At 36.9% G+C, this 26,003-nt stretch overlaps 1 protein-coding gene across 3 annotated transcripts in view; it reads right to left on the bottom strand.

The window, feature by feature from the left end:
* Nucleotides 1-26,003, bottom strand: part of GRIA3 (glutamate ionotropic receptor AMPA type subunit 3) — a 394,073-nt gene that overhangs the window by 48,127 nt on the left and 319,943 nt on the right. The window lies entirely within an intron of this gene.

Below are 26,003 nucleotides of genomic sequence, written 5' to 3'. Positions count from 1 at the left end.
ATTCTCCACACTGCAAGAGCCATCTCTCTCCGGCAGAGCACTCTTCTCCAAGTTGTACCAGCCTGAAGGGAAGCAATAGTCCTGTCTGCATGAATTAATCTGCTCCACCCTGTGGTTCTTAAACTTCTCTGCTGATTACAACTTGATTAAATTAACAACAGATCCAGCTCCACAACTGATTAGATTAACATCTCAGGTGGAAAACACAAAGCAGCCAAAATGGGAAGACAAAGAAATAGATCCCAAATGAAAGAACAAGAGAATTCTCCAGAAGAACTAGATGAAATGGAGGCAAACAATTTATCAGAGTTTAGAGTAATGATTATGAGGATACTCAACAGCATGGAAAAATACATAGAAGCTATAAAAAAGGACCAGTCAGATATAAAAAAATCCAATATTTGAGCTAAATAATACACTGGAAGGAGTAAACAGTAGGTTAGATGAAGCAGAGGACTGAATCAGTGATTTGGAAAACAAGATAGAAAAAATCACCCAGGCTAGGCAGCGAAAAGAAAAAAGAATTTTAAAAAATGAGGGGAGCTTAATGACCACATGAAAAGTAACATCTGCATCATGGGAGTACCAGAAGGAGAAGAGAGTGAGCAAGGGATCGAGAACCTATCTGAAGAAATAATGACCAAAAACTTCCCTAATCTGGTGAAGAAAAGTCACAAAAATCCAGGAGGCTTATAGAGTCCCAAACAAATTGGACCTAAAGAGGCCTACACTGAGATACTGAGACATATCATAATTGATATAACAAGACTTAAAGACAAGGAGAGAGTCTAAAAAGCCACAAGACAAAAGCAGGTAGTTACCTGCAAGGAAGCACCAATTAGACTGGAATCTGAATACTCAATAGAAACATTTCAGGACAGAAGGGAGTGGTGTGAAAAATTCAAAGTGATGAAAAGCAAGGACCTACGACCAAGGATACTTTACCCAGCAAAACTATCAGTAGAAAACTGAGGGAAATATAAGGAACTTCCCAGACAAGAAAAAGCTATAGGGCTTTGTTAACACCAAACTAGTACTGCAACAAATGTTAAAGGGATTGCATTCAGAAGAAAAAGAAAAGGAAAAAAAAATACTGAGAAAAACAGTCTAACAATAAAATGGCACGAAATATGTACTTATCAATAATCACCTTAAATGTAAATGTCTTAAATGCTGCTACCAAAAGGCATAGAGTAGCTGAATAAAAAAAAAATAAGACCATATATATGCTGCCTCCAAGAGACCCATCTCAGAACAAAAGATACACAGATTTTAAAAAGCAAGAGGTTGTAAAAAGATATTTCATACAAATGGAACAGAAGAAAAAGGTGGGGTAGCATTACTGATATCCCACAAAATAGACTTTAAAGAATTTATTTTTATTCTAGTTTTTTTTTTAGAGGGAATGAATGGGAGGGAGAAAGAGAGAGAGAGAAACATCAATGCATGGTTGCCTCTCGAATGCCCCCTACTAGGGAACTGGCCCACAACCCAGGCATGTGCTCTGACTGGGAATCAAACCAGTGACCCTTTGGTTAGTAGGCCTGTACTCAATCCACTGAGCCACATCAGCCAGGGCCCACAAAATAGACTTTGACATGAAGGCTATATAGTAAGAAACAAAGGAGGATACTACATAATGATAAATGGAAAAATCCACCAAGAAGATATATCCCTAGTAAACATTTATGCACCAAACATAGTGGCACATAAATATGTGAAGCAAATCTTGATGGACATAAAGGGAGAGATCAACAGAAATACAGTCATAGTAGGGGATTTTAACACACCATTGACTTCAATGGACAGATCTACTAGGCAGAAGATCAACAAGGAGACAGGGCCCTTAAACAACACACTAGATCAAATGGACTTAATTGATATCTTCAGACACTTCATACAAAGCAGCAGAATATACATATTTTTCAAGTGCACATAGAATGTTTTCTAGGATAGACCACATGTTAACACAAAAATGTCTCAGTAATTTTAAGAAGATTGAAATCACATCAAGCATCTTCTCTGACCACAATGCTATAAAACTAGTAATCAATCACAAGAACACTGAAAAACATGCAAAGATATGGAAGCTAAATAACATGTTCTTAAACAATGAATGGGTCAACAAAGAGATAAAGGAAGAAATAAAAATATACCTGGAAATAAATGAAAATGAGGATACAACAATCCAAAATTTGTGGGACACTGGGAAAGCAATTCTGAGAGGGAAATTCAAAGCATTACAGGCCTATCAAACAAACAAACAAACAAACAAAAAACCAAAAAAAATCTCAAATAAACAACTTAACTTCACACTTAAAGGAACTTGAAAAAGAACAACAAACAAAGCCCAAAGTCAGTGGAAGTAAGAAAATAATAAAGATCAGACCAGAAATAAATGAAATAGAGTCTAAAGAAAACAAATGAAAAAATCAATTAATCCAAGAGCTGAGTCTTTGAAAATATAAACATGATTGACAAACCTTTAACCAGATTCATCAAGAAAAAAAGAGAAAGGACCTAAATAAATTAAATCAGAAATGAAAGAGGGGAAATAACAATAACACCAAAGAAATACCAAGGATTGTAAGAAAATATTATTGACAATAATATGCCAACAAACTAGACAACCTGGATTAAATGGATACAGTTCTAGAACATACAATTTTCTAAAACTAAATCAGGAAGAATCAGAGAATCTGAATAGACAGATTACACCCAATGAAACTGATCAGTAATAAAAAAAATTGCCAAGAAACACATGCCCTGGAGCGGATGGTTTCACAGGTGAATTTTACCAAACATTCTGAGAAGAACTAACACCTCTCTTTCTAAAACTACTTCATAAAATCCAGGAGGAGGGAAGGCTCCCAATCTCATTGTATGAGACCAGCATTATTCTAATTCCAAAACCAGATAAAGACACTATAAAGAAAGAAAACTATAGACTAATATCCCTCATGAACATAGATACTAAAATCCTCAACAAAATATTAGCAAACTAAATAAAGCAATGCATCAAAAAACATCATACATCATTATCAAGTGGGATTTAATCTGTGTGTGCAAGGTTGATACAATATTCACAAATCAATAAATGTGATTATACACATAAAAATGAAGGATAAAAACCACATGATCATATCAACAGGTGCAGAAAATCTTTTGATAAAATCCAGCCCCATTGATGATAAAAATTCTCCACAAAATGGGAGTAGAGAGAACATACCTAAAAATAATAAGGGCCATGTATGACAAACCTACTGCAAACATCATACTCAATGGGCAAAAACTACAAGCGTTCCCCTTAAGACTGGGAACAAGACAAGGATGTCTGCTTTCACTTCTCTTATTCAACATAGTACTGGAAGTCCCAGCTGCAGCAATCAGATAAGAAGAAGAAATAAAACGCATCCAAATTGGAAACAAAGAAGTACAACTGTCTTTATTTGTAGGTGACATGATACTGTACATAGAGGACCCCAAAGATTCCACCAAAATTACTAGAACTGAATAATGAATTCAGTAAAACATCAGGATACAAAATTAATATCCAGAAATCAGTTGCATTTTATATGTCAATAACTAACAGAAAAGAAAATTAAGAAAACAATCCCATTCACAATTGCTTCAAAAAGAATAAGCCTGGGATGGTGTGGCTCAGTGGACTGCGTTCTGGCCTGCAAACCAAAGGGTCACTGGTTTGATCCCCAGTCAGGGCACATGCCTGGGTTGCAGGCCAGGTTCCCAGTAGGGGGCATGTGAGAGGCAACCATACATTGATGTTTCTCTCCCTTTCTTTCTCCCACCCTTCCCCTCTCTAAAAATAAATAAATAAATAAATAAAATCTTAAAAAAAGAATAAAACATCTAGGAATAAATCTAATCAAGGATGTAAAGACCTGTACTCGAAAATTTATAAGTCACTGAAGAAACTGAGGAAGATACAAAGAAGTGGAAGTACATACTGTGTTCATGGATAGGAAGAATTAACATCATTAAACATCCAGAGTACCCAAAGCAATCTGTAGATTCAACACAATTCCTATTAATATCCCAATGATGTATTTGACAGAACTAGAACAAATATTTCAAAAATTTATATGGAACCACAAAAGGCCCCACAAAACAATAGTGATCTTGAGAAAGATGAACAAAGTTGGAGGAATAACACTACCCAATATCAAACTATACTACAAGGCCATAGTAGTCAAAACATCCTGGTACTGGCATAAAAATAGACACATAGATCAATGGAACAGAATAGAGAGCCCAGAAATAAACCCACACCTTTATAGTCAATTAATATGCAGCAGGGGAAGCAAGCACATACAATGGGTGAAAAGATAGTTTATTCAATAAATAGCATTGGGAAAATTGGAGAGATACATGTAGAAAAATGAAACTAGACCTCTGTCTTACACCACACCCAAGAATAAATTCAAAATGGATCAAAGACTTAAATGTTAGACCAAAAACCATAAAAATCCTAGAAGAAAACAGGCAGCAAAATCTCAGATATTACTCATAGAAATTTTTTTAATTGGATATATTTCCCCAGGCAAGAGAAACAAAAGAAAAAGTAAACAAACAGGACTACATCAAACTACAAAGTTTTTGCACAGTGAAAGAAAACATCAACAAAATAAAAAGACAACTTACAGAATGGGAAAACATGTTCACCTATACATCTGATAATGGGTTAATATTCAAAACTTATACAGTACTTACAAAACTCAACACCAAAAAAACCCAACCTAATTAAAAAATGAGGAAAGGACCTGAGCAGACACTTTTCCAAAGAGGGCATACAGGTGGCCAACAGACATATGAAAACATGCTCGATGTCACTAATCATCAGAGAAATGCAAATTAAAACCACATTGAGATATCACTTCATGCCAGTCGGAATGGCCATCATCAATACATCAACAAAGAACAAGTGATGGTGAGGATATGGAGAAAGGGGAACCTCTAGCTTCCTTCCTGCAATCTTCACATAGGATTAATAGAAAAAAGTAAATCCAAATCATCAAAGCAGGAATTTTCTCATCTGTTGTATAGTCAAATGTTCCTCAAAGAGTGACTCTAAGTCACCTATGTTAGAGTCACTTGGGATGCTAGTTTAAAAATGCAGATTAATGAAACCTATGGAATCAAATCTTGGGGGGACGCCTGAGATCCAATAATCTGTGTATTAAAATAGCTCCCCAAATGATTTTATATGCAACCAGTATTAGACAACACTGGTCTGGTACAGTTATTCATCAGATTATTGAGTCCCTATTCAACATTCCTGACAAGTGGCCATTATCCTGTTCTTGAATACCTGGAAAAATGAACCCTGGCTGGCGTAGCTCAGTGGATGGAGCTCGGGCTGGGAACCAAAGTGTCCCAGGTTCGATTCCCAGCCAGGGTACATTCCTGGGTTGCAGGCCATAACCCCCAGCAACCGCACATGGATGTTTCTCTCTCTCTCTCCCTCTCTCTCTCTCTCTCTCTCCCTTCTCTCCCTAAAAATAAATAAATAAAATTCTTAAAAAAAAAAAGAAAAATGAATAGCTCACACTCTATGGAGATAGCCCATTCTATTTTTGAATTGGTCTGTTGGAATGTTCTTTTTTACAATGAGCACAAACTCTATTCCTGTAATATCCACTCTGATTTTTGTTCTGTCCTTTAGGCCCCACAGAACAAGTACAATTCATTTCTAAAATGTCTACCTTCCAAGTATTAAAAGACAATCCTAATATATTCTACTGCTGCATATTTTCTTCAGACTAAATAGTCTCAATTTTTGTGATGTGGGAAACAATCTTGCAAAAAATTGTAGACCAGTTTCTGTAGATCAGAACTTTGGGCAATCACAAATAGAAATGTTTTAAGAAAAGAAAAAAATAACTATGGGAAGCCATGGTTGTCCTCCTAATGGTGTCCTTCAAGTGCCTGTCCCTCATCTTTTTTTTTTTTTACTTTCAATGGATGTATATTTCATGAATTTATCCAAGTCTCCTTGAATTTATTTATATTTCTCCTCAGTCACTGATCATACTATTTTCACCCTTCTTGTCTGTACAATTGGATGAAACCTTAGGTCAAGAAAATAAAGCAAAAGTGTTCTTCGGGATCTGGTCAGTAGGGGCAGATCCTGAAGAACATTCCCTGCTGCTTTCATACACAAAAAAAACTTCAATTATTTGCTAATCACAATTACCCAAATTGTGGTGTGTGTGCACATGTGTATGTCTGTCTGTCTCTTTGGAGGAAAGGAGCAGGATAAAAGTATTTGGAAATCAAACTTGAAAATTATTCACTTAGGGGCTGTAATATGATTCTCTTCATGATTATGCCATTAATGCTACCATATCCAGGGAAAGAACTGTTTATTTTGACTAAAATAATGTCTGATATAGTGAAGTTGTGTTTAAATATGACAGGTTGGTTATGAAATCTTCTTTCATTTGGTATTATTTGTGAAACCATAGATGGAGTTTGCTGTTCATCACTGGTTCCTCAAACTCATTTTAAAAAGCAAAGTATTATTTGGAGGGTCCCTTTTTAATGAACCTTATATTCACATGCAAAATGTAAATTATGAAATTAGAAATAAGACAGTGCTCAGGGCAACTTGGTTTCAAGCAATGATTTCCAATTTACACTTGGAAGTCTATATATTGACTTGTACTGTTATACTACTGTTTCAAAGTAATAATTTTTTGGAAATTGTTAAGTCAATTGTCAATTGTTAAAAGAAACAATGTTTTGGGGTCCATCTCTAAAAATATGTGGTTGTCCCTCATGTGCCCCCCTTACTGCGGACCTGGCCTACAACCCAGGCATGTGCTCTGACTGGGAATCAAACTGGCAACCCTTTGGTTCACAGGCTGGCACTCAATCCACTGATCTACACCAGCCAGGGCATGACTTTAGTTCTTTTTCAACACATACACACACCTTCTCCTCAATTTGATACAGTCATGTATCAAGATGAAACTTCATGATATTAACTAAAGTTCTATCTCCAGTACCGGTTACCTAGTGACACTCTTCCTATTGGGACAGAGGCATCTATGGCCTGAGAGAAGATTAAGGTTGTTTGAGCAGTAATGGGAGGGAAATGGAACAGAAAATGTCTTCATATTTTGTTTAAAAATAGACTTTTAAAAATTATAGTACATAAACACAACATTGCCTTATGACCCAGCAACTGCACTCTTAAGCATATACCAAAAGGAATTGAAAGCAAAAATTCAAATAGATGTTTATATACTGATGTTCATTACAGCATTATTTATAGTAGCCAAAAGGTGTAAAAAACCCAAGAACCCATTAAAAGATGAATAGATAAATGTCATATACACAATGATTTATTAATTCAGCCATAAAAAAGGAGTTCTGACTTATGCTACAACATTAATGAACTCTGAAGACATTGTGATAAGTGAAGCCAGACACAAACAGAAAAATACTGTATGATTCCATTGAGATTCATAGAGATAAAAAGTATACCATTAGTTAACATGGCTGGGGGGGAGAGGCATAAATGAGAAGTTATTGATTAATGATTATGGAGTTTTTGTTTCAGGTGATGAAATATTATGAAAATAAAGAGTGGCAGAGTTGCATAACATTGTGAATGTAATTAATGCTACTGCATCATGTACATAAAAGGGTTAAAATGGCACATTTTGTTGTTTTGATTTTATTATAATTTATTTTTATTGTATTTTTTCCATTAGCAATTTATCTCCCTTATACCCCACTGCAATCACTACCTGGTTGTCCATGTCCATGACTCCCTTTTCTTTTTTGTTCGATCCCTCCACCCCATAACCCCCTCCTCCATAGCTGTCAGGCTGCTATTTATGAGTCTGTTTCTATTTTGCTTGTTAGTTCAGTTTATTTATTAGTTTCCATGTGTAAGTGAAGTCATATGGTATTTGTCTTTTCTCTTACTGGCTTACTTCACTTAACCTAATGTTCTCCAAGTCCATTCATATTGTTGCAAAGGGTAAACTTTTCTTCTTTTTTAAAAAAAAACTTCTTTTTTATGGCCAAGTAGTATCCCATTGTATAAATGTCCCATAGTTGTTTTATCCACTCATCAATGGACGGACACTTGGGCTGCTTCCATTTCATGTCAATTGTAAACAAAGCTGCAGTGAACAGAGGACTGCCAATGTTCTTTCAAATTAGCATTTCAGGTTTTTTGAGATAAATTCCCAGAAGTGGAAACACTGGGTCATAAGGCAGTTCTATTTTAAAATTTTTGAGGTATCTCCATACTGCTTTCCACAGTGGCTGCACCAGTCTGCATTCCCACCAACAGTGCAAAAGGGTTCCCCTTTCTCTACAACCTCATCAGCATTTGTTGTTTGTTAATTTATTTATGATAGCCAATCTGACTGGTGTGAGGTGATATCTCATTGTGATTTTAATTTGCATTTCTCTGATGATTACTGGTGTTGAGCATGTTTTCATATGTTTGTTGGCCATCTGTATGTCCTCTTTGGATAAGTGTCTATTCAGATCCTTTACCCATTTTTAAATTGAATTGCTTAGTTTTGTTTTGTTTTTTTTTTTTGGTGTTGAGTTTTATGAAATTTTTAAAAAATATTTTATTTATTTATTTTTAGAGAGGGAAGGGAGGGAGAAAGAAGGAGAGAGAAACATCAATGTGTGGTTGCTGGGGGTTATGGCCTGCAACCCAGGCATGTGCCCTGACTGGGAATCAAACCTGCGCCACTTTGGTTTGCAGCCCACGCTCAATCCACTGAGCTATGCCAGCCAGGGCTGAGTTTTATGAATTTTTTATAAACTTTGGATATTAACCCCTTATCAGATATATCAGCAAATATGTTCTCCCATTCAGTGGGTTGACTTTTTATTTTGTTGATGGTTTCCTTTGCTATGCAAAAACTTTGTGGTTTGATGTAGTCCCCTTTGTTTATTTTTTCTTTCATTTCCCTTGCCTGAGGAGATATATCAGATCAATATTGCTACAAGGAATGTCCAAGATTTTACTACCTATGTTTTTTTTTCTAGGGTATTTGTGGTTTTGGATCTAACATTTAAGTCTTTAATCCATTTTGAATTTATTCCTGTATGTGCTGTGAGAAGGTGATCTAGTTTCATTTTTCTGCATGTAACTGTCCAATTACCTGAACACCATTTATTGAATAAACTATTTTTAGCTCATTGTATATGCTTGCTTCCTCTGTCAATATTAATTGATTATAAAAGTGTGAGTTTATTCCTGGGCTCTCTATTCTGTTCCATTGATCTATGTGTCTGTTTTTTATGCCAGTATGACGCTGTTTTTAGTACTGTGGCCTTATAGTATAGTTTGATATTAGGTAGCCTGATTCCTCCAACTAGGGTTTTCTTTCTTAAGATCACTGTTAGTAATTCAGGGCCTTTTGTGGTTCTATACAGCCATGAAATATTTGTTCTATTTCTGTGAAATACATCATTGGAATCTTGGTAGTTATGTTGAATCTATAGATTGCTTTGGGTAGCATGGACATTTTAGTGATGTTAATTCTTTCTATCCCTTAACATGGAATGTTATTCCACTTATTTGTATCTTCTTCAGTTTCTTTCTTCAGTGTCTTATAGTTTTCTGAGTATAAGTATTTTATTCCCTTGGTTAGATTTATACCTATGCATTTTATTCTTATCAAGTAATTGTGAATAGGATTGTTTTCTTAACTTCCCTTTCTGATTGTGCATTATTGGCATATAAAATGCAACTGGTTTCTGGATATTAGTTTTGTATCCTGATACTTTGCTGAATTCTTTATTCAGTTCTAGTAATTTTCTTGGTGGAATCTTGTGGGTTCTCTATGCACAGTATTTTGTCATCTGCAAATAAAGACAGTTTAACTACTTCCTTTCCAATTTGTATGCCTTTTATTTCTTCTTGTCTGATCACTGTGGATAGGATATCCAGTACTATGTTGAATAAGAGAGGTGAAAGCAGACATCCCTGTCTTGTTCCCAATCTTAATGGGAATGTTTTAAGTTTTTGCTCATTGAGTATGATGCTGGCAGTGGGTTTGTCATATATGGCTTTTATTATGTTTAAGTAAGTTCCTTCTGTTTCCAAACTGGTGAGAGTTTTTTTTAAATTAAAAAAATGGGTGCTTGTCTGATTGCTGTGGTTAGGACTTCCAGTACTATGTTGAATAGGAGTGGTGAAAACAGGCATCCTTATCTTGTTCCTGATCTTAGTGGGAAAGCTCTAAGTTTTTGCCCATTGAGTATGATGTTGGCTGTAGGTCTCTAATATATGGCTTTTATTATGTTGAGGAATGCACCCTCTATTCCTACTTTGCTAAGTGTTTTTATCATAAATTGGTGCTGTACCTTATCAAATGCTTTTTCCATATCTATTGATATGATCATGTGATTTTTGTCTTTTGTTTATGTGGTGTATTATGTTTATTGATTTGTGAATATTGTATCATCCTTGTATCCCTGGGATGAATCCCACTTGATCATGTTGTATGATCTTTTTAATGTATTGCTGGATGGGGTTTGTCAATATTTTGTTGAGGATTTCAGCATCTATGTTCATCAGCAATGTTGGCCTGAAGTTTTCTTTCTTTGTTATGTCTTTATCTGGTTTTGGGATTAGGATGATGCTGGCTTCATAAAAAGAGTTTGGGAGTCTTCCATCTTCTTGAATTTTTTGGAATAATCTGTGGAGAATGGGGGTTAGCTCTTCCTTAAATGCTTTGTAAAATTCTCCTGTGAAACTGTCTGGTCAAGGGCTTTTGTGTGTCAGAAGCTTTTTGATTACTGTTTCAATTTCATTGGCTATTGTTGGCCTATTCAGGCTTTCCGCTTCTTCACTGAGTTTTGGAAGATTATATTTTTCTAGAAATTTGTCCATTTCACCTAGGTTTTCCAATTTCTTCCATATAGTTTTTCATAGCAATTTCTTACAATCCTTTGTATTTCTTTGGTGTCGATTGTTATTTCTTCTCTTTCATTTCTGATTTTATTTATTTAGGTCCTCTGTTCTTTTTTTCTTGATGAGTCTATTAAAGGTTTGCCAATCTTGTACATATTATCAAAGCACCAGCTCTTGGATTCCTTGATCTTTTCTATCTTTTTTTAAGACTCTATTTCATTTATTTCTGCTCTGATCATTATTTTTTCTTCCTTCTACTCACTTTGGGTTTTGCTTATTGTCCTTTTTCAAGTTCCTTTAAGTGTAAGGTCAAATGATTTATTTGAGCTTTGTCTTCTTTCTTAAGATAGGCCTGTAATGCTATGAATTTCTCTCTCAGGATTGTTTTTTCAGTGTCCCACAGATTTTGGATTTTTGTGTCTTCAGTTTCATTTGTTTCAGGGTTACTTCTGATTTCTTCCTTGATCTCTTTGTTGACCCACTCATTGTTTAAAAACATGTTATTTACCTTCCATGTCTTTGTGTATTTTCAGTGTTCTTCTTGTGATTGATTTCTAGTTTAACACCATTGTGGTCTCACAAGATGCTGGATATGATTTCAGTCTTTTTAAAATTATTGAGACATGTTTTGTGTTAACATGTGGTCTATCCTAGAAAATCTTCCAGGTGCACTTGAAAAGTATGTATATTCTGCTGTTTTGTGTGAAGTGTCTGAAGACATCAATGAAGTCCATTGATCTAGTGTGTTGTTTAAGGGCACTGTCTCCTTGTTGATCTTCTGCCTAATAGATCTGTCCATTGAAGTCAATGGGGTATTAAAATCCCCTACTATGACTGTATTTCTGTCACTCTCTCTCTTTATGTCCATCAAGATTTGCTTTACATTAGGTGCTCCTGTGCTGGGTGTGTGAATAGTTACTAGGGTTTTATCCTCTTGTTGGACTGTTCCATTTATTATTATGTAGTGTCCTTCTTTGTCTCTTACTATAGCCTTGGTTTTAAGGTCTATTTCATTGGATATAGGTTTTACTTCCCCAGCTTTTTTTCCCCTTTCCATTTGCATGATATATCATTTTCCATTCATTTACGTTCATTCTTAGTATATGTTTAGTTCTGAGGTGGGTCTCTTGGAGACTCTCTCTTTCTTTCTCTCTCTCCACACACACACACACACACACACATACACACACACACACACACACACACACCTTGTTTTCTTGTCCATTTGGCTATCATATGTCTTTTGATTGGCACATTTAAATGACTTATAAAGTGATTATTGATAGATATATACTTATTACCATTTTATTTTTTAACTGCTTTTCCTCTGTATTTTTCTTTTTCTTGAAGCAAGCCCTTTAATATTTGTTGAAATACTGGTTTGGTGTTAACAAACTCCTTAAGCTTTTTCTTATCTGAGAAGCTCTTTACTTCTTCAATTTTAAATGATAGCCTTGTTGGGTAAAGTAGCCTTAGTTGTAGGTCATAGTTTTCATCACCATTCCCTTCTGGCCTGAAATACTTTGTTGAAAAATCAAATGACAATCTAATGAGAAGTCCCTGCTTTTCTGTTGTAACCTTTAAGATTCTTTCCTTCTCTTTAAGCTTTGTAATTGTAATTATGGTATGTCTTGGTGTGGGCCTCTTTGGGGTTATCTTGTTTCTGATTCCCTGTAGTTCCTGGACTTGTTTGTCTTTTTTCTTCACCAGGTTCTGGAAAATTTTGGTCATTATTTCTTCAGATATGTTCTTGATTTCTTGCTCATTCTTTTCTTCTGGTATTACCATGATGTGGATATTGTTATTGTCAAGGTTTGTTAAACTCTCTTAATTTTTAGAATTCTTTTTCTGTTTTGTTGTTCTGCTTGGGTGTTTTCTTCTACCTTATCTTTAAATCACTTATTCAATCCTCTGCTTCATCTAACCTACTGTTTATCCCTTCTAGTGTGTTATTTATTCAGATATTGCATTCTTTATTTCTGCCTGGTCCTTTTTTTATAGTTTCTACATCTTTTTCCATGCTGTTCAGTATCCTTAAAACCATTACTCTCAACTCTATATCTGATAACTTGCTTGCCTCCCTTTCATTTATTTCTTCTTCTGGACTATTCTCTTGTTCTTTCATTTGGAGTTTGTTTCATTGCCTACCCATTTTGATGGCCTCTTTGTGTTTGTTTCTTTGTATTAAGGTCATCTGCAAAGAACATGATGCAGATGTATGACAGATGCTGCCTGTGACTGGCCCTGGAAACCTATTTGGAGCCATCAGTGATCTGTACCTTGTGTCTCCCTCTGCTGGGCCTGTGCAGAAAGAATAAAGTGGTACCTCAGGCCTTAGGGAGGGTCAGCTAAAGTGTCAGATATCCCAGAGGTCCTCTTTTGCCTGCGGGCTTTCTGTTAGGCTTGATCACTGAAATAGCCTCTAGTTGTACTCCTTAGCCTTCCAGCTTGAACTGCACAGAAAGGCAGGATAGGGATTCCTGTGGATGGACTATTGTTTTATTCCAGGCTGATGCTGTATGGAGGGAGTTCTCTGCCTAAATAAAGGTATGTTTTGCACTATAGGGGGATGACTCAGCACAGGGATACTCATGGCTGACTCTTGTATCTGTCTCTCCAGAGCCACAAACCCTAGATTTTTCTCATGCAGCTCTAGTCCACTCTGCCCTCCCTCTGCTAGAACCCAGAATAAGTGGTTGTAATAAAAATTTTGTGTGGGGGACCTTTAATAGGCTCTCTCTATCTCTAGCCATTTTTCCCTGGTGGACTGAAACCACTCTGGTTTTCACAGCTGGATGTTATTTTGGGGTCCTTTCCCACTTCTCATGCTTTAGTCTGAGGAGCCCAGATTGAGGTTTATTCCCTACACATCTCAAGGGAAATGCCACGGCCACTGAAATATCTCTCCAGAACTTCAGCTGCCACCCATGGGAGCCCAGCTAGCCTTCTTGCACCTTCTCTGCACTTTCTACCAGTCACGTTGTGGTGAACTGCTTTCTTTCTTTGGTTATAAGGCTTCTCACCAGCTGGTGTTCAGTTGGTTATTCAGGAAGGCTTTTCTATAATGTATTTATTTTAAAAAATATTTTGTTTATTTATTTTTAGAGAGGGGGAGGGAGGGAGAAGTGAGGGAGAAAAACACTGATGTGAGAGAGAAACATTGGTTGGTTGTTTTTGGCACATGCCCCTTATTGGGGACCAAACCCACAACCCAGGCATGTGCCCTGACTGGGAGATGAACCAGTGACATTTCAATTTGTGGAAAAATGCTTAACCAACTTAGCCATACTGGTCAGGATGATTTTTCTATAATTTTGTTGTAATTCCTGGAAGGAGGTTAGTGTAGCTTCCATCTACTCTGCCACCATCTTGTATCTCTGTAGTTATTTCAATTTTATTTTTAAAGTACATTTTATTGATTATGCTATTACAGTTGTAGCATGTTTTCTCCCCTTTATTCCCCTCCACCCTGCATCACCCTCCCACCAGCATTCCCTACCCCCAACCCTTAGTTCATGTCCATGGGTCATATATATATAAGTTCTTTGGCTTGTCCATTTCCTATAGTATTCTTAACCTCCCCCTGTCTATTTTGTACCTAACAATTATGCTTCTTATTCCCTGTATCTTTTCTCCCATTCTCCTCACTTCCCCTCCCCACTGATAACCCTCCCTGTGATCTCCATTTCTGGGATTCTGTTCCTGTTCCAGTTGTTTGCTTAGTTTGCTTTTGTTTTTTTTAGATTCAGTTGTTGATAGTTGTGAGTTTGTTGTTATTTTACTGTTCATAGTTTTTTTAACTTCTTTTCCTTAGGTATGTCCCTTTAACATTTCATATACTAAGGGCTTGGTGATGATGAACTCCTCTAACTTGACCTTATACATGAAGCATTTTATCTACCCTCCCATTCTAAATGCTAGCTTTGCTAGAGAGAGTAATCTTGGATGTAGGTCCTTGACTTTCATGACTTTGAATACTTCTTTCCAGTCCCTTCTTGGTTGTAAGGCATTGTTTTTTGTTTGTTTGCTTGTTTTTTAGAAATCAGCTGATAATCTTATGGGCACTCCTTTATAGGTAACTGTCTCCTTTTTTCTTGCTGCTTTTAATCTTGGCTAATGTAATTATGATGTGCCTTGATGTGTGTTTCCTTGGGTGCAACTTCTTTGGGACTCTGTGAGCTTCCTGGACTTCATGAAAGTCTATTTCCTTTCCCAGATTGGGGAAATTCTCCTTCATTATTTGTTCAAATAAGTTTTCAATTTCTTGCTCTTTCTCTTCTCCTTCAGGCACCCCTATGATTCGGATGTTGGGATGTTTAAAGTTGTGCCAGAGTTTTCTGAAGCCTCTCCTCATTTTTTTGAATTCTTGTTTGAGTTAAATGTTTATGTGTTCCTTCTGCTGCAAACCATTGATTTGAGTCCTGGTTTCCTTCCCTTCACTGTTGGTTCCCTGTATATTTTCCTTTCACTTTGCATAGCCTTCACTTCTTCCTTCATTTTGTGACCATACTCAATAATTTCTGTGAGCATCCTGATTACTAGTATCTTGAACTCTGCATCTGATAGGTTGGCTATCTCCTTATGGCTTAGTTCTCTTTTTGGAGTTTTGATCTGTTGTTTCCTTTGGGCCATATTTCTTTGTCTCGGTGTGCCTGTTACATTGTATGGGGAGGAGCCTTAGGTATTTGCCAGAGTGGGGCAACCCATTTTGCTGTGTTGTAATGCTGTACATGGGGGAAGGGTCAGAGAGGGAATAATGCCACTTACTGAGCTCTCAGCTGGCTTTCAGTAACTTCCTCCACTACCCACAAATAAATTGGGCCTTTCTGATGCTGATCTCATGTGGGCATGTTTGTGCACATTCTGGGACCTGTGGGTCTCTCCAATGAACTCTCCTGTGAGGCTGGGAGTTTATCCTGCCACTGCAACCCCCACAGGTTTTTACAGCCAGAGGTTTTGAGGGTTTATATCCCTGCACTGGAACCCTGGGTTGCATGGTCTGTCTCACTCTCTAGTTGTTCCTTCCAGTCTATCCACATGGAAATGTGGGACCACCAGCTCTGCCAGCTGCTACCTTGCCATGAGTCCGCTCCTCCCCAGCTTCCCATATCTGCCTCTCCTACCAGTCTGGATGAATGTTTCTTCTTTAACTCCTTGGTTGTCGTACTCTCATATAGTTAAATTTTCTGGAAGCTCTGGTTATTTTTTATTTTTATATTTGTTGTTGCCTTTCTTTTGGTTGTGTGAGGAGGTAAAGTGTATCCACTTATACCTCCATCTTGGCCAGAAGTTGGACCTCTCTATTTTATTATAATTTTAAAATTAAATAATGTATACTAAACTCATTGAATTATACATTTTAAATGAGTGAATTTTGTGTGAGTTTTGTCTCAGTAAACTGTTTTTTTAAATTATAGAAAAGACAACATTAACTTGAAAGCCAAGTTTTAGATTACCAAGCTTCTAGAGAAAAAAGGAAGTTTTGAGTTTTAAAAGTCTAAATTAAGCCCTGGCTGGTATAGCTCAGTGGATAGAGCGTGGGCTGGGAACCAAAGTGTCCCAGGTTCGATTCCCAGCCAGGGTACATGCCTGGGTTGCAGGCCATAACCCCCAGCAACCGCACATTGAAGTTTCTCTGTCTCTCTCTCTCTATCTCCTTCCCTTCCCTCTCTAAAAATAAATAAAGAAAATCTAAAAAAACAAACAAAAAACGTCTAAATTAAATAAGGGAAATATGGAGTTTATGACATAGTCAATAAATTGGAAAGTAGGTAAAAAGCCACACTAGCCACCCTGGAGGCCAGATAAGAGCCAAGGAGGAGAGGAGTAAAGGAGGAGTCAGACAGGTCCCCTGCTCTCCAAATGGGGGAGGGATGATGGGACTCCTAGATGCTTGATGATACCAGAGCAGAAGAAATGATGTCTCACTTCCCAGGGTGTAGCATAGGGATGATGAATCTAAGAGTAGCTCACATTTAGCTTAGTGCTGGTGTGATAAAATAGCAGTGAGTTCTCGAGGAGGCAGGAACTTAGAGAAGTCTGAGTGTCCCCAGACTGATGAAGGAGAGAAACTGACTCTTCCAATAGCCCTATAATGGCATAGCGGAGAGAGGGTGAGGGAGAGAAAGACAGAGGGAAAATAGGATAATAAATGTGTCAGAATAAGTACAGAGTCAGGACTGCAGAGAATGCAGAGGTCTTGTGATCTGGATGAGGGGATGCTGCAGCAAATGTTTCTGAGGATTTTGATGGTTACATTTCAGATATGCTAATGTGGAGGGGAAAAACTACTTTACATCTGAACAGTGGATGTCTGGAAGTGATCATGATGATCTGCGGTTAGATGGCTTCCCCTGATGCCATGATGCCATGCAAACTCCCTAGAACTTGGAAAGATGTAATGAAAAATGACTAAGAAATCATGAAATTTGCCTGAATTTATCTGATGTATCTTTTCTACCATGTGGCAAAAATGGGGTGTCAGTTATAGGAATATACAGAAAGTTATGTTTTTGAAAAATGCAGTTAATCACCTGTGAAAATATAGCTCTATCATAAAGCCATCTTGTAAGAAAACAGGAATAAGACACAGTAAAAGCATGAATCATTAGAATTCTCAGGACTTTGAAAACTTTCTAAGGATTTATCTTAAGACTTCTTATTGTTTTCACTTGGAAAAATTTTCTAATCAGTCCCAATATAACTTTTCAGCCCTGAGCAGTACAGTTTAGAAATTATCCTTGAATCATTTGAAGCATGTAGGACTTACAGATTTCACTAGTGATCGGTAAGAGGAATGTAAGCCAAAAATTTGAAAGTCATTCTTGGCTCTTCTTTTTTGCTCACAAATGTTATCTGAACCATCAACAAATTCTGTGACTCTACTTCCAAAGTACATCCTAAATCTGACCACTTTACACAATCTTCATCATTATAATTCTAGTTGTATTTAAGAACAGGGGAAAGAAGGGGAAGGGGCAAGCAAAGGAACACAAAGACAGGACTAATGGGCACAGACAATGGGGGATTAACTGTGGGAGTGGGGGGCACAGGGTATGAGTGAGTAATGGGGGAAAAGGCAGGACAACTGTAACTGAACAACACTAAAATTTTAAAAAACAAAGAAAAAAAGAATTCCATTCTTTAGCCACACTGGTCTTCTTCCTATCCCTTAAATATGCCATGATTGTTCCTACGCTAGGATGTTTGCACTTGTTATTGCCTTTTGTTTGGAACTCATCCTTCCAATTTTCACATGGCTGTCTCTTGTCATTCAGGTCTCTAATAGAATGTTACTTCCTTAAAAGGCTTGTCCTCCAAAACTTCCAGTTAAAACAGTGCTCTCTAACTCTGTCATTCTCTATCATAATACTCTATAGTACTTACTGGTACCTGAAATTATTTTATATGTGTACTTGTTAACATGTTTATTGTTTGCCTCCTAACAGAATGCAAGCCCCTTGAAGGCAGGGATTCTGTCATGTTTTTCCTATTGTACCTTTGGTGCCTAACTTGGTATGTTAGACCTAAATACTTACTTACTAATCAAAATGTAGAATATGAATCTGACCACAGGGCATCACCTAGTAGCCTTTAAAAAAATTTGTATCAAGATTTTGTTTGTGCGAATTGCCTTTTCCTTTCAAAAGTGGAGTGCAACCAAGCATTCCAGCTGACTGAATGTTCTTATTAGTTCAATTTTAGTAGGTTGAAATTGTACTTGATCCTATGGTCAAGTTTTTAGACTTCTGTATGGTGATGAAGGACAATTGTAAATAATTAACTTGCTCAGGTTTGTCAGGTGAGCACAAGGAAAGTCTAATTAAACAGATGGGCCCCATTCCTCTAACTGGAAGGCTATTAGGTAATTTGACTTTGTCAGACAAGAAAAGAAGTAAGATCCTGAGATGAGTTCCTCTAGGGAAGAGAGTTTCAGAATTCTCACAAACATCTGGGAGTCCTGTTAATTACCTTGGTGCTGTCTGAGAGAGCTGGCAGCCTCAAAGAAAATAAAGACTTAACCCCCTTAGGCTTTCTGAACTGTGAAATGCTCTCATAAGCAAGTAGGTTATCTGGGAGAATGAAAGGAGATGGGCTAATGAAATCCATATGGTTGGTTAGTTTGGGCAGATGGCCTGCATGCCACCTTGGAAGAACCTAAAGTTTCCAGGTGGCCTTCAAGGGCAGCTCTAACTTGTGCATGTTCAAGCTTTTGAATCCACAGGCCACAAAAAATGGCTAAAGATGGACTGACTAGGACATGAGGTCACCAGTATAATTGCATAATAGGAGTAGAAATGGGATCAGAAGGATAAAATAGGATGTAAGTGAGCTTCCTTTCTCCTCCAAAGCCAGAAAAGAAAACCCACCTCTCTTTCACTGAGCCAGCAGAGAGAATTTATTTCATTTCATTTCATTTATTTTATATTTTATTTTATTTTATTTTATTTTATTAGTACCCCTCCCTCACATCTCTACAGAGCCTTGTCCGAACAGTCTTTTTTTCCCCTTAATTTTTGTTATTTTAAAAGATTTTTATTTATTTTTAGACAGAGGGGAAGGGTGGGGAAGAGAGGGAAACATCAGTGTGTGGTTGGCTCTCGAGTGCCCCCTACTGGGGACCTGGCTTGTAACTCTGATTGGTAATTGAACCAATGAGCCCTTGGTTCACAGGTTGGTGCTCAATCCACTGAGCCACACCAGCTGGGTTAGACCTAGAGGGTATTATGCTAACTGAAATAAGTCAGTCAGAAAAAAGAAAAATGTTTCACTTATATGTTACAGCATAGGGAATATAATCAATACCATTGTAGTAACTATGGATAGTTCTAGGTGGGTACTTGAAATATTGGGGGATCACTTTGTAATGTATATGATTGTCTAACCACTATGCTGTACACTTGAAATAACGTTGAGTGTCAACTGTAATTGAAAAATAAAAATTTAAAAAAGAAGGACAAATTGGTAGTTACAAAATATTCATGGGGATGTAAAGTACAGCATAAGGAACAGGGTCAATAATATTATAATAATCATGTATGGTGTCACATGGGTACTAGAGTTACTGGGGGTGATCACTTAACAAATTATATGAATGTCTGATCACTGCTTTGTACACATGAAACTAATATAATATTGTATGTCAACTATAATTTAAAAATAAATAAAAGCAAACAATATTAATGTCAAATGTAATTGTATTAGGTACTAGGGTCTTTGAAAGATGGTCAGGTCATGACAGCAGAGTAATCATGAATTGCGTTAGTGTATTGATAAAAGAGACCCACAGAGCTCCCTAACCACTTCTGCCATGTGAGGACCTAGGTAGAAATCAGCGATCTGCAACCTTGCAGAGGGTTTTCACTAGAACTGAAACATGCTGGTACCCTGAACTTGGACTTTCAGCCTCCAAAACAGTAAGAGATAAATTTCTGTTGTTAATAAGTCACCAAATTTGTGGTAGTTTTTTCAACTTTATTGAGGAATAATTGAAAATAAAATTTCAAGATATTTAAAGAAAAAGAAAGAATGCTGTCAGCTGATATCTTGAAATGCATTTTATCATGTTATATTTTTGGTTTACTAAGAGTCTGTGTCAACAATGGATATTGAGTTTTTAATTAATGCTTCATTGGAATCTATGGAGAAAACTATGACTTTTTTTTCTTTTGGTCTACTGTATAAAGATTGCATTAGTAGATTTTATAGAACTACAAAAAAGAAACTATAATCATCCATAAATAATAGAGGTCTGCTATGTTTGTGGCATTCATAGTTTTAGTGATATCTTCATTTTCTTTGATTTCTTATCTTGAATCCTTTTGAGGCTTTCAGTGCATGGAAAAATATCACTTAAAAGTATGTATAAGTTTCCTTTTCTAATTGATCCATCAGGGGAATAAAAACTAAAATCAACCAGGAGATGATATGGATTTCTTAACATCTGCTGCACTAGAGGCTTGATTCATGCATAACATCCCATGTTTCTGTGAATATTCACACCAGAAAGGCACTGAGATGGATGGGACAGAGGACCCAATCTGGACTCAGAGCATCAATCTGGGCTCAGAGTTCTAGCAATTCCCCATTGAGCTGAGTGAGGACAATGACATCTTGCTTCAGGTGTTTCCTCTCTGAAGGAGGTATAATAATTCCTCTTCTGGTTGTATTGCAGGATTGTTGTGTGAATTGGATGTGGTAATGTATGTGAATAGGCATTGAAAATTGACAGCCCACTATATTGTGAACTCTCAGAGGGTAGAGACCATTTCTGTTTTGCTCATCACCAAGCTGACCTTCTTGTTGGGGTTATGGAGTATCTTTAACCCTACTGTGATTCACCATGGAGCAGATTATAGGTTGGCACATGCTGGGAAGTAGCTCTGTAGAAATAAACACTGTCAACTGTCTGGATGAATGATTATCTAGTTCTCTGAGATGTCTATGTTAAAAATTATGAAAGTATAGTTGGCATACAGTAGTGTATAGTTTCAGGTGTACAACATAGCAATTCAACATTTTTTTAAGATTGTATTTATTTACTTTTAGAAAGGGAAGGGAGGGAGAAAGAGAGAGAGAGAGAAACATCAATGTGCGGTTGCTGGGGGTCATGGCCTGCAACCCAGACATGTACCCTGACTGGGAATCGAACCTGCGACACTTTGGTTTGCAGCCCGTGCTCAATCCACTGAGCTACGCCAGCCAGGGCTAATATTTTCATATCTGATCATGTGACCACCACTCTAAGTCTAATAACCATCTGTCACTATGCCAATATTTAAGTCAATGTATCCCCCAAATAACCTCCAAATATGGTGAAAAAACTGTCTAGGTATTTTCATGTGAATTGGTAAAAAACAGAAATTTAATTTTGTTTATAGAGATGGATCCTCAGTGCTTAGCCTGGAGCATTGCACATAGAACATACCCAAGGAAAGAGTTATGGAAAGAGTGATAAATAATGAATAAAAAATACCTCAGGCATTATCATTAGCATGCCTTTGTTGTTACATTTTCTCCTTTCTCTTGGAAACAGATATTAGGTGTGTTGTCAGTTGTGTGCATAGTTGTCAGATCAACTTAACTCTTTTGAAAAATGTTCTTTCTACCCAACTTGAGGCTTGCCTAAAAGGAAGACCTATGGAACCATAGATCACTGGGAGCTGAGGGATGGGAAAGGCCATTAGCTGTCTGAATATGTCTTTCCCTTTTCCAGAGGCCTGTTTGGTCAGGCCTCAGCATCCCTCACCTTGTACCTGCCTTTCCACCTCCAGTCTTGACCTATAGGGTCCATGGTAATACAGTGTATGTCATAGAAAGTAAGGGGTTTTTCTTTATAAGGCAGCATCAAAACATCAATGTCAACATTAAGGAAAACAATTTTTCCCTTTTGATATTGCCAAATAGTATGTCTCTGATCTATCATTCCTTGGTGTCAACTTGTCTGGTATCATTGCTAGTATGTGTTCCCTACCTAGTAGATGGTTTGGATGTATTTTCAAACATTTGGTCACATCATGTGTGTCTTCAAATCAATTAAATTTGTTTGCAGTTGTCTAGGTATATTGTTTGTCAAGATCTCAAATTCATCATAGTGTTTGGTGAGAAATTTTGTAACAAATATTTTACAGTTTGATGTGTTTACTACAGGTAGGGGTAGGTTAAGGGGTAGGGGAGGTCTTTTGTGTACTTAGCTCAGTTGTAATAAAGATTAAAGATCATGTCAAAGCATTAGTATACTCAGCATAGGTGCATTTGTCAGGAGATTTTTCTCCTTTTCCCATATTATTCAAAAGCTCTATAATAGATAACCAATGAATGTTGAAATATGGACTCCAACTGAAAATGCTTGTGTGTGTAAGAGAGATTGTAAATGTGTAAACCATCTGAATACTATTAGTAGGTACTGCTTCCCAAATCACTTTGGGAGGGCTCTTCTTTTTGCTGTATGCATTTTAAAAATTAAAAATTAAAATAACCAATGACAACAGTAACAGTTAAAGTCTAGTGTTGAGACAAAAACATTCTCCATGAATAATTCATCTGTGCTTCATGGGGCTGACAATGATGCAGCTCAAAAGACAGGATATTTCCCTTAATGGTCTCCAGACAAAGTTAAATTCTCCTGTCCTGCTTAGGGCACTGTAACTCCACTCTTCTCTCTTTATGCTTATTTTCTTAAAGGGGTTTAAATTAGTATTAAGCATTTTATTTTATTTTTATTTTATGTATATATGTATGTATTTATTTTAAACATTTCATTTTAAAAAAACAACCTCCTTTTATCCTCTGAACTATCTTCAGTGAGGGTAAGTATCTGAGAAAAAAAATCAAGCATTGTAGTTGGCTTCAAATATTTCTAGGGATCTGAAGGCAGAGAGAATTTTGGAATGCTTCTTATCCCAGTGTTACTATTTAACACGAATCTGCATCAGGTTAAATTTCCAAAACCTCGTGGAGAATGATCGTTTCAGTGCAGCTTTGCAAATGATTGTGGCATTTCTCTGGGCAATTACAATAAAACTGTCGACTTGTTTTTTAGCCTGGAGTGCCTCCATCTCTGGTTGGGACATTTAGTTTTGGAGCTGCTGTCTAAGGAAATCAGTTTTCAAGTCAAGAGGGTTGTTGGTAATATTTCAGATGTCTCTTTCAGCTGCATGCATTTTGCTCACTCCCTGCCTGCCTTTCCTGGAGGAACATCCCTCTGTGCCAGTGACTTTATGTGATTTGTAAGATAACAGCTATGACTCAGAAAATAAGAGAAATAAAGAAATCATTTAAAAATACCATCATTTAAATGACAGCCATACCCAGGACGAGTAAAAATGTCTGCAGGGCAATTAGAAAGGAATTTTATTTTATTTATTTCTCTCTCTTAGTGAAATAACTAGAGGGCTGACCCCAGGCTGTTTTATGGCATTGCTATTTGGTCCCTGTGGTTTTAGTACTGAGTAAGAATGGAAGGAAATGAGCTCATGTAATGTTTGTAAATGTTACATGTGATCTTGTTTTATCCTGTAAAGTTTAGAAAGAGTACCAACAGAGGTTCCCAATTTTTTCATGTGTAGAGGAGTTACTGTTCTTAAAATTGCCTTGAGATTATTGAGGGTTGAAGAGGAAGTGACATGCTACAGCAGTTAAGTCCCTGTGAGATGATGTGTTCTTGCTGGCTGTCTTCTCTAATCTCCCGGGGCTCAATGAGGGTGGAGTGGGGGAGCCAAAGAGAACAAATGGCTCCAAGACCAATTTTTTGGGCCCCCCAATATTATATGAATACCAAGCTTATCCTTTGTTAGATTTATATAACATTTTAGTACAAGTAAGCTAAAAAGTTGATTTTTCTATACTGCTCACTTTCACTCTTAGATCATTGTGTGCTGCCCTAAAGAACTTTCCTGTGTAGTCCTAATGCTGTCACCAGCAACCAATTTGGGAAAAAGAAAAAGTGGCATGCATGGCAATTAGAAAATGATTTGCATTTCCCCATACCTAGAAATATCCAGCTCCTTCTCTGATCAGATTTTCAAAACAGCCCAATTTCCATACAAATTACTCATTGGCTGTAAAGGTCACTGAAAATTGGTGACTATTAGAAACTGCAAACCAATTAGAATGTGGCAATAGCTTTGCTCAGAAATGAATATTGATTCAGATTGTTTCCAATACTATGATACTCTTTAATGAAACCATCATTGAATGGATTAGTAAATGCTTTCCTGGTTTTTGAGAAAGAAAAAAAAAAATGTGTGGGGCATGGGGTCTAGGCATGGAGACAATGACTATTTGGTCACACTTTCAAGACTTTGTGCTAATAAATCTTCCCAGAGAGACTCCTTCGCTTGCAATGTGGATGAATGGCTTTTGAAAGCTTAATGGAAATTGATGTCATTTATTGATTACCATTTAAAGCACGCCTTTCTAATTTCTAATCATTGTTGAAGGAAAATGCTTTCTAGTGGAACAAGTATTTCTTATCAGAGGGTCTAAGTCAGGTGTTTTGATAGCCTAAGTGGTCAATTACTTCATATAGCAACTTGATGTGTATTGGGATGGTAAACATAAGCTCTGTTGAAGTTAATACCAAACCAGATTTCCATAGAGATTATGTGCTTGCTACTCAGCAAGAAATCCCTAACTTCCTGCCCTGAAATGTGTGAGTGATTTCACAGGGACAGGGGATTGTTTCCAGAGAAGATTCTGGGACTGCTATAGCAGTGAGGGTCAAGGCTAGGTTAGTTTCAGAGTGTCTTCATGTCATTTTGATGCTTCCAATATTGGGCTTCTCTCCCTGGTTGGGGTTTATGATCTGCTCAGTTAACAGTAGTAGAAGTGAGATAGGGATATCCAGAGCCAATGAGAATTCTCAAACGGTTTCAGAACTAATCCTTTCTATTTCAAGGAATGAAAACAGTTTTAGTCATGCTGTAATTCAAAAAAAAAACACACTCCTCTTGGTTTCCCATGAAATCATTGGGCCAATCTCATAATAATACATGCAGAAATATATTTCTTGCTGACTTCTTAAAACAAGCTGGTTTAAAACCAACATCTCTTTACTCTGGACCTTTGAGGAAAAGTCAGTAATTATACCTGCCATCCAATAACTTGATTATTGGTTGGAGAGGGTGACTAAATGTTTCCTCTTTACCTACTACATAAGTGGCTTCTGGATCATTGCTACAACTGTTTACAGTGGTTACAGTAGCAGGCAGTGGTAATGTGTAGAGTAGGTTAATTTTCTATTCAACCACTATATATTCCTGGTTGGGGCAACTGAAAAAAAAAATTGAGTTCTTAAACACTCCACTGGTAGCCTTTCTTATAGTCCAGTTGCTGCAGAACAAAGATCTTGATTATTTATGTAAAGGTGGTTAGTCCATCATAATATTCTTTTATAATTTTCTGCCTCTGTCTCCTTTCATCTTTCTTCTTGACAGTATTCATGTAGCTATATTAACTTTTGCTAGGAGTTAGCCTACGGGGGGCTGAAGGGGAGAATAAGTCTACTTATGAAATTAAAACAATTATCAGCTTCCTTGAAAATTGAATTATCAGCATGTACATGAATACTTGAAATAACTGTAAT

This window comes from Phyllostomus discolor, chromosome X (assembly GCF_004126475.2).
Source record: "Phyllostomus discolor isolate MPI-MPIP mPhyDis1 chromosome X, mPhyDis1.pri.v3, whole genome shotgun sequence".
NCBI classification, from domain to species: domain Eukaryota; kingdom Metazoa; phylum Chordata; class Mammalia; order Chiroptera; family Phyllostomidae; genus Phyllostomus; species Phyllostomus discolor.
Note: the sequence above shows the minus strand (reverse complement) of the source record. Positions and strands in the feature narration are given on the sequence as shown.